This window comes from Carlito syrichta, unplaced genomic scaffold (assembly GCF_000164805.1).
Source record: "Carlito syrichta isolate Samal-C Ts95f unplaced genomic scaffold, Tarsius_syrichta-2.0.1 Scaffold111481, whole genome shotgun sequence".
NCBI classification, from domain to species: domain Eukaryota; kingdom Metazoa; phylum Chordata; class Mammalia; order Primates; family Tarsiidae; genus Carlito; species Carlito syrichta.
Genome location: NW_007055577.1, coordinates 278,548 through 288,190, shown reverse-complemented (window position 1 = coordinate 288,190; position 9,643 = coordinate 278,548). Strand labels below are relative to the sequence as shown.

Genomic DNA, 9,643 nt, shown 5'->3' with positions numbered 1-9,643 from the left:
CCTACTCAAAAAAAAAAAAAAAATGATACCAATAGTCTGAGATAAAAGAGCCTATTAATAAATATTTAATCAACTCAGGAGTAAAAGTTTTCTTTAGGATACTGAATGTTCACGGGCACAAATAAGTTTTGTATAATTGAACTGAGTTGTTTTGTTTTTGTTTTTGTTTTTAAGTAGGGGTCTCACTCTGCCACCCAGGCTGGAGTACAGTGGCACCATCATGGCTCACTGCAGACTTGACTTCCTGGGCTCAGGTGATCCTCCTGCCTCAGTGTCCCGAGTAGCTGGGACTACAGGTGTACATCACCATGCTCATCTAATTTTTAAATATTTTGTAGAGATGAGGTCTTGCTATGTTGTCCAGGCCGATCTGGAACTCCTGGGTTCAAGCAAACCTCCCACCTCAGCCTCCCAAAGTGCTGGGATTACAGGCATGAGCCACCACACCCAACCTTGAACTGAGCTTTATAGCAACCTGAAATATAAAGGCTTCTTAAAAAAAAACACAAAAAACCCTGTCTCCCTTCCTCCATTAACAGTTCCGTTTCAAAAAATGGAACTTCCTATGATTGTACACCCCACAGGATCCTATTTCATCCTGCTCTGCACCTGCTAACTACATCAGAGGAAACTAAAATATTTTTAAGACATGTACTTTACCTGAAACCAGCTCCAGTTTAGAATCACATATGATACAATATACTATATAAAGAATGGCGGGTTTTTTTTTAGTGCCACTGTCTGAAATCAAAGCAATCTTTTTGTTTAAGCCAATGTTTAAATTTCAGAGACTATAAAAGGAATTCATTTTTAAAAATAATCTTGGCGATTTCTCTTCTAAGAAATAATCGTAAAGCTGCAAAATAATGTCTGATCAGGAATGTTTACTGAAGCATCATCTATAAACTCCGGAAACAAATGTCCAACAACCTGGAATTAGTAAAAGAAATGATAATATATCCATTATATAGAATACAGACTATCATATTGTGATTTTTTAAAAAGTGGTAGTGTCTTGCTTTGTCACCCAGGCTGGAGTATAGTGGTATGATCCCAACTCACTGTAACCTGAAGCTCCTAGGCTCCAACCACCCTCCCAATCACAGACTCTGGAGTAGCTGGGACTACAGGCATGAGCCACTGTGTCTGACTAATTAAAAAAAGTTTTTTTTGTAGAGACGGGGACTTGCTGTTTTGCCTAGGCTGGTCTCAAACTCCTGGCCTCAAGCAAACCTCCCGCCTCAGCCTCCCAAAGCACTGAGATTATAGGCATGAACCACTACACCTGGCAGACCTTGTATTTTTCTAATCCAGAGCAAAGTGACTAAAAACATCTTAAGTACACACTTAACACGCTTTCCCTGTAGATCAACTAATTTATACATATTGAATATTGTACTAACAGGATGTGCCTTAAGAACAATACCATATCACTTTCATCTCTGAGCACACTTTGTAAACTACAATGTTAATTCTCCCTGACCTGAAATACAAGCCCCAAAATATTAAAAAGCACAGTAAGAAATGGTAAAAATGGAAGCAAACAAGAAAGTTAAGAAAGGAAATATAGCAAAAAAGCTTAAAAATTACATTTGTTTATGAAAGATGGTGTCAATAGCAGAATGTCAAGTTGAATGCACTATGTAATTAGAGCTTATAATGTACAGCACAATAATATGAATATTCAAACTGATTATATGGCCGAACAAATTTTACTTTATAGAAAGTAGAAACTTTGGGCAACCCCTTCGGGTCCCCTCTCACTGTGGGAGCATTTCTGTCTTCTCAATAAATCCTGCTTTCTTAAAAAAAAAAGAAAGTAGAAACTTTCTATCATATTTATATATATTACATAAATATTTATACATAGTAAATGTGTATATATATATTCGTGTGTGTGTATCACTGTTTAAATAAATTAGGATTGTATTTTCTTCTCTTTTTTTGTTGAGGTGGAGTCTCACTCTGTCACCCAGACTGCAGTGCAGTGGTACACTCACCGCCACCGCAGACTTGACCTGCTGGGCTCAGGTGATCCTTCTGCCTCAGTCTTCCAAGTAAGGTGGAACTACAGTGGAACTACAGGCATGCACCACCACGCCCAGCTAATTTTTTGGTTTATTGTAGAGATGAGGTCTCAACAATTTGCCCAGGCTGGTCTCAAACACGTGGGCTCAGGCAATCCTCTCGCCTCCACCACCCAAAGTGTTGGGATTACAGGTGTGAGCCATCGCACTGCACCTTTTCTTGTTTTTGAGGTGGGATCTCACTCTGTCACCCACACTAAAGTAGAGTGGTATAATCACAGCTCACTGCAGCCTTGACTCCTGGGCTCAGGTGATCCTTCCACCTCAGCCTCTCAAGCAGCTGTGGTTACAGACCCATATCACCACGCCCAGCTAATTAAAAAACTTTTTTTTTTTGTAGAGGTGAGGTCTCGTTATGTTGCCCAGACTAGTTTGGACTCCTGGGGCCAAGCAATCCTCTAGCTCCAAGTCATGAACTTGGGGCTTTCTGCTTGTTTCATTTTAATTTAGTACTATAACTTGATAAATGATATTCTAACAAATATATATATATATATATATATATATATATATATATATTTATTTATTATTTTTTTTGAGTTAGAGTCTCACTCCGTTGCCCAGGCAGGAGTGCAGTAGCACACTCACGGCCACCCCAGTGTCGACCCACTGGGCTCCAATGATCCTTCCACCTCAGCCTTCCAAGTAGCCAGAACTACAGGCTGGTGCAGGCATGTGCCACCACGCCTGGCTAATTTTCTATTTATTGTAGAGATGAGGTCTCGCTAAGTTGTCCGGTCTGGTCTTGAACTCACGGGCTCAGGAGTCCACTCACCTCAGCCTCCCAAGGTGCTGCATTACAGGCTGAGCCAACGAGCCTGGCCACACATAATTTTGATAGAACTTAAAAAGCATGATATCTCAAAGAAGGCCAGCTATAGAACCACCATATAATTGGTAAGATGAGAATATTGAAAATTAATTCCAAGTTAATAGTTGTGAGGGTGGGGGTTTAAAACAACCTCAGAAGTTATCTAGTCCAACATGTCTATTTTTCAAATGAAGATCTGCATAACTTTCCCCCATATCTGTTAGTGATGGCCTATCACTTAAATATACAGATTATTTCTTCCATTATGCACTAGGTTTCTCATGAGGTATTTTACACAAGACCTCCCATCATGGGCAATCACAAAACAAAGATAAGATAATTACTGATGTAGACCAAAATACAGCTCAGTAATTAGTTTAAAAGAGAAAAAAAAAATCCCCACATTAATGGCTTTAACAGGCTACTTCACACAATATTTGAGGGAAGAAATACAAGAAAGTATTCCATGTAAGTTTTTATTCTCTTGTTAGCAACCCATTCTCTTATTTTTCATTATATTATGTCTGGCTTTATTTTTCCTGTGCTTGTAAAAATTGGAAGGCTGGAGAACATTTACAGAGAAGTAAAAACGTGGCAAGACTTAAGTGATGAGAACTCTGCCATTTCTGTAAACTCCTGTTAAAGTCTTAGTGTTTCTATGATATACTACTACAGTACTTTGAATTGATATAGCACCTGTCTGCTGGAGAGCCAAGGCCTCACATAGCTCACTTATCCTTTCACCATGCCTGTGAAATATGTAGATTAGAAACAGATGGCTTAAAAATAAAGTGAAATCCAGATATGATCACAGAGAACTTCAATGATTTACTAGAGATGGTCTATCTGTTCAGACTGCCGAGGACTACAAGACCATGAATTTCATGCTCAGTGCTTTTCCATTAAACGAAACTACCTCTTTATCATTAAACAAATTTCAAAATTTTTAAGAAAATGTAAACATTCACATATTATAAAATCAGTAGAGGTTTAATGCATCAAGAATCCTTCTTAAGAAATTATGTAAATAGGTTGGGCATGGTGACTCACACTTGTAATCCCAACGCTTTGGGATGCCAAGTCAAGAGGATCACTTGAACCCAGAAGTTCAAGACCAGCCTTGGCATCATAGTGAGTCCTTGTCTCTACAAAAACTAAAAAAATTAGCCAAGCGTGGTGACATGCGCCTGTAGTCCCAGCTACTCGGCAAAAGGATCACCTGAGTCCAGGAGGTTGAGGTTGTGGTGAGCTGTGATTGTTCCACGGTGCTCCAGCCTGGGTGACAGAATGAGACTCTGTCTCAAAACAAAAACAAAAAGAAATCATATAAATGGTACCTCTCTCTATATATATTTTTTGAGTTGGAGTCTCACTCTGTCAACCAAGCTGGAGGGCTGTGGCGTGATCATGGCCACTGCAGCCTCAACCTGCTGGGTTCAGGTGATCCTTCCACCTCAGCCTTCCAAGTAGTCGGAACTACAGGCATACGCCACCATGCCTGGCTAATTTTTTTATTTATTGTAGAGATGAGGCCTCGCCAAGTTGTCCAGGCTGGTCTTGAACCCGTGGGCTCAGGCAAACCCCTCACCTTGGCCTCTCAAAGTGCTGGGATTATAGTTGTGAGTCACCACACCCATCCCCTCTATATTTTAAAGAACTAGCATTAGTCGTGGAATAAGCCACTGGTGATTACCTTCCTGAAAAGTCACCCAATTTGCCAACAAGGTATTTATCTTGGTTCAGTACAGTTGCATTAAAATTTGGAAAATCAGTTGATAAACATAAATGAAGTAAGCCAAATTATAAGTATTTGAAAAAAACCCCAGCAAACCAAAAATCCCCTCATTTCATAATTTAAAAAATGCATGGTGTCTGACACATATATGTACTCAATGTTAGTTATCAATATAATAATTTTACATGACTTTCTCAAGGTCAAACTATGAACCGTTGAAGCCAAGTTCAACATACTTCCCCCTTAGTGTTTTCATTTTCAAATATCAACAATGCTTTTCATCCCTAAAACAGTTTTATTCACTAATATTTGTCTTTCAGGTGCGAAGAATAAGGCAAAATTTGGAAATTATTAAATTTATTGAGGATCTTTGGAAACCATCTCACCTCCATAAGTAAAATAAATTGGCCCAAGTATGATGAGACCATCTCCTAAGACTGACATTTATGATCAGACCATTTTCATAACTTCAACCAAAGCACCCTCATAACTAAAAACAGCCAGTCGTGACCACTGGTATATGAGTTTCCAACATTGTAATATATCCAAAAAGCTTTCGAAACTTCCAACACATTGAATATACATTATATGGTATATCACTCTCTCTAATAATACAGACTCAAAACATGACCTAGCTGTTTTCTTCTGATTTTTATTATTTTCACAGATCACACTTTTCCCCCTCTGGATCACTCTTCACCAAAAGGAAAATTGTCACGTGAGCAAGTACGACATGATTCTAAAAAAGATATATGCATGTTGTCATGTACTGATAGATATTTGTTTTCAAATTTTATTTTCTACCAGCTACTTTTGGAATCTGTACCAACCAGCAAAAACAAGAAACAGTTTGGCATATACATTTCAACTAGATTATGCTAGGTCTAACACAATAGCAAATTAATGAATTTTTCATATGTGCTAAGAATATTATCAGTAATTTTCATGGAAAGCCAGTAGAAATCATGCTAAAACAGAATATGGAACAATGGCAAATGGACTTGCTCTTTTTACCCTGTCAGTTTTACCCAAAAGAATCACTTTAGTGCTCAAGCACCACAGTCAAGCTGCCCCTTTCTTTTCAGTAACATTCTGTTTGCCTAGGAGGAAAATTTCATTGGGTTTCTGATAATGCCCTGGATACTGACATTCTGCCAGTATAAATAGTCACAGTCAAAGTCTAATGTGCATGTAACCATTTGTAGAAGGGACTTAATCTCACCCAAAATATTATTCACTAATTATAATTAATCCTTCTACTCCAAATGCCACAAGCCTAATCATTTTTAGCAATTGAATTTAAATGATAGCATCAGACTGGAGACTGTACTTCAGTGTTGATTGTGTTAAGTCAAGACTGAGTATAACATTAGCTCCTCACCTCAAAGAAAAAAAGGGGTTGCTGTATCTAACAGTAGAACTTAAGAATTAGACTCCCAGCTCCCTAATTTAATAAAAATTTGAGTTCATTAGATCATACCACCAAAAAATAAAGTCAGCAATATTGAAAGTGGTTTTAAATAAATGGGCATCCCAAGACAAAGAAATGCTGTGGACTAGAGCTTAGTGATGATTCTGTTTTCACATGATTTCATAATATTTTGGAAAGAACTTATCTCCCTACCACCTGCACTTAGTTGGATGGTAGTAACCACCTTTTTCTAAAGTTAAACATGTATTAGTTCAATCTAAAATTATATTATCACCTCACTTCCACTAGGGGGGTCTAGCTACCAGTGTAGTTAACTCTAGTAACTCAGGTGCACCTTTAATTCATTTCCAACTAATCTGTGCCACAAGCTAGTCTTGGGGTCACAACTATGTACTTTAAGGTAGTTCTAGTTTTCAGGCTCAGGAACGGATGCATAACAAGAAAAGGGAGTCCTCAAGCCATTCGGGTTGCTGCAGTAGACAAAAGATTTTTGACTAAAGAATACAAAGTCAAAATCTCCTAAGAATTCCGTTTCATTTTTATAGCTTCTGCCCTAGTTGTTTTCAAGGCTGACTACATATCAACCAGATCCACTTTTTGCAAATAAGTAAAGCTTTTAAACTCCTGACCTCAGAGATTCCTCTACTGTTTCTATACTCTGCAATATATAATCTGAATAGCAAAATTGCCACGTCTTCCCAGCAGCAACCTTAACTTGGGCCACATGGGCGGGTATGGTTCAATATGGGAAAGTTGTTTCGGTGCCCTCTCATTATTCTACCTAACCATTGACAGGCAAAAACCCAACCAACTCGACTTATCAAATTTAGCATCCACTGTTTTTGTGTGAGAGTTCTGATTCAATTAATTCCAAACCACAAATTACTGACAGACAATTTTAGTCCAGAGATTATCCACTACCTTTAAGCAGATGCCTAATATAGAGAATGGCTCAATTAAAATATAGGCCGAGCAAGGAATATGAACAGAGTCTTATTTTTTTAAACACTATTTTATAATATGGCTTGAAATGTAGCACTTAGGGATGAAGTGAAGCATAAGTAAAAAAAAGGATGACTTTCCTGGAAAATAATTAGTAAGGTACTTTTGAAATTTGAAAAAGCCAGAATGAGACTGAAAGAGATAAGAGTAGATATTATGTCCTAGCTCACACATATTTCCAGCTTTTATTTTAAAAACAGTTCCTGTTTTTATTTTGGATAAACTCTGAGCACCAAACTCCCTTTCTGTTCCCCTCATCCAAACCCAAGTAGAATTCTTTGAGTGGAAGCTAGTTCATTCCCTCCTTTATTTTTCATTTTTTATTTTTTTAATGTCGAGGTAGTTTTTGCAATATGGGCCTCAGCCATTACATTCCAGTTTTAAAGTCGAAAGAGGCCATGTGACCATCACCCTAGGGGCATCAGAGATTTGGGGCACGTGATACCAATTGGCATGTGTGGGACTGCGGCCACTTAGCTGGAATTCACTGTAGACTGCGTCTCCAAGATCAAGTTTAGGTTCTTGTGAATTTAGTAAAGTGTAGTAAGTACTTACTCCTCAGTAAGTAGTTCTAAATTTCCCCTACATTGTCTACCTACTGTAGCCAGCCAGGCTTTCTCCCCCTCCTCTCCATCCCTCCCTAACAGGCCAGGCACCCCGCCATCCCGTCTGTCTGATGCTCTCCAACCCACTTAGTTCCAAGCTCAACCTTCTGCACCATTAAGGCTGTTGTGCAGATCAGGTGAGAGGCAAGGAGCATCGCGTACGGCGAGTGTCAGATGCCATTCACCCCACGCCACCTCCCGGACTGGGACCACCTCACGCCCCGGAGCCGGGAGGTCGGAACCGCCAGCGCACCAGGGCAGCGGCAGCGGCGGCGGCGGCCGCGGCAACTTTGGGACTGGCGAGAAGCCAGGGCGGGGGTGGTCGGCGTCCCCGGGCCTCTCATTAGGACGCTTAAGTACTGCGGGTGGAGAAAAGTAAACACAGGCAAGTGCAGCTGTGCAGGCGAAGGGGGGACATCACCCCCTCCCACCGCCCCTCCGGCTCTGCCTTCCTGGGAGCCCCGAGCGGACCCGGGCTGCCGCTGCCGGGATCGCGCGCTTGGCGCCGCTGAGCCAAAGCAGCTGAGAAGGGAGCAGGAGCCCACAGGCGGCGCGGGGTCGGGGGACAGGAGAATGGAAAGGTACTGCCCTACTGGCCCGGAGATGTTCTGCTACTGAATGAAAAAAAGTGCTTACTCATAGGGAGACGCGGTGCGATCGCGACGCCCTAGCTATGGGCCAGGGAGGGAAGGCAGGGAGCCTGCGTCTGGTTCCTTCCCTGGGCCACGGTCCCCCCTTCCCGAGCCCCGGGGTCGGCTTAAGCCCGCCGGGTCACCCGAAGCGGGCGTGTGGGGGCTGGCGGAGTAGCTGGCTGCCGGCTCCGGGATTTCCTGAGTCCGGGCGGGAGGGGGTTTGGCAGGAGCTGGAGAAGGACGACAGAGGGAAGTTAGGCGCTCAGTTTTCACTTCGGGGCCATCGCCGCGGAAGGGAATCAGGGCAAGGGGTGGGCATCAAGGACTCTAGCCCATGGGTGGCAACAAGTTAAGAGAAACTAGTGAGAAAGCACCGTTAAATAGAGGGAAGAGCCGAAAACGTTTTTGCGGCGGGTGGCAGTGGGGAATCTTCTGTGAATCCCACCCATTTCTGTTGCGAATGATCGCCTGGGCGCCCAAGGGCTCCGACTGTAATTTCTCCAACCTCTCTGTTTGTCCTCCCCCCACCCCCCCGCCATCCCACGATCCCCCCTGGTGCGAGGCACGTTCCTGCTGAGTTTCCTAGAGATGCTCTCCCAGGACCCACTCCTGCCCTTGCCCAGGAAGCCTGCTCCTTTCGTGCCCCCCGTGCCTTCAAAGCACTTACGTAAAGTCGCAGAGTCCCGGGTCTGGCCCGACAGCCTCCGACCAACACACTCAGACAACTTCTGTCCCTCGGAATCTTTGCGGCTGCGGTTCTAAAGCCAGCGCTCCCTCCTCTCCTGCCAGCCCCCTCCGCCCCTCGGCCGCCGCCATTGGCTCGGGTGGTGCTAGCAGTCAGCCTGGGAACCAGGAAAGGGATTGGACCACGAGACTGTCACATTAACTGGGTGGGGAACTGGGAGAACAGGCACGGGGATGGGCACCCAAGACGGATGCGGACTGTAACTGCGCCAGGGAGCGGAGCCTGGTCCCCCGCGCCTCATTCTCCCCTTCCTACCTGGGCTAAAAAGAGGTTAGAAGTCCACAGTGCCTAGTTCAGCGTACATATTACACAAATCTAGTGGAATAAATGAAAAAATGGGAATGTCGGGAAAGAGCGTTTGAACACCTATTTAAAACTATGGGGAGAGGTGCAATTTTTCCCAAAAGAAGAGAATCTCAGACTTTGAGGGGGAAATTCCTAGTTTCATCTCATCTGCTCTGATCAGTTCAGTTCAAGTGCCAAATGGTGTAGGGGGGAACCTCAGCAGTCTTCCCTTTCCTTGAGAAGTCAAGGGAGCAGAGGGAACAGGGCCCTCAAGATTTTGGCCTTGTGCCAGGTCAATTGTTGACCCAA

At 42.7% G+C, this 9,643-nt stretch overlaps 1 protein-coding gene across 3 annotated transcripts in view; it reads right to left on the bottom strand.

Annotated features, from left to right (window-relative positions):
• PLS3 (plastin 3) overlaps positions 1-9,378 on the bottom strand; it is a 90,952-nt gene extending 81,574 nt beyond the window's left edge. For 2 of the 3 annotated variants that reach the window (XM_008069616.2, XM_008069632.2), the window contains exon 1: positions 8,972-9,378. The gene's annotated coding sequence lies outside the window, so the exon portion shown is untranslated. The remainder of the gene's footprint in view (positions 1-8,971) is intronic. The other variant, XM_008069625.2, reaches the window with a different exon arrangement.
• Positions 9,379-9,643: the final 265 nt, after the last annotated feature.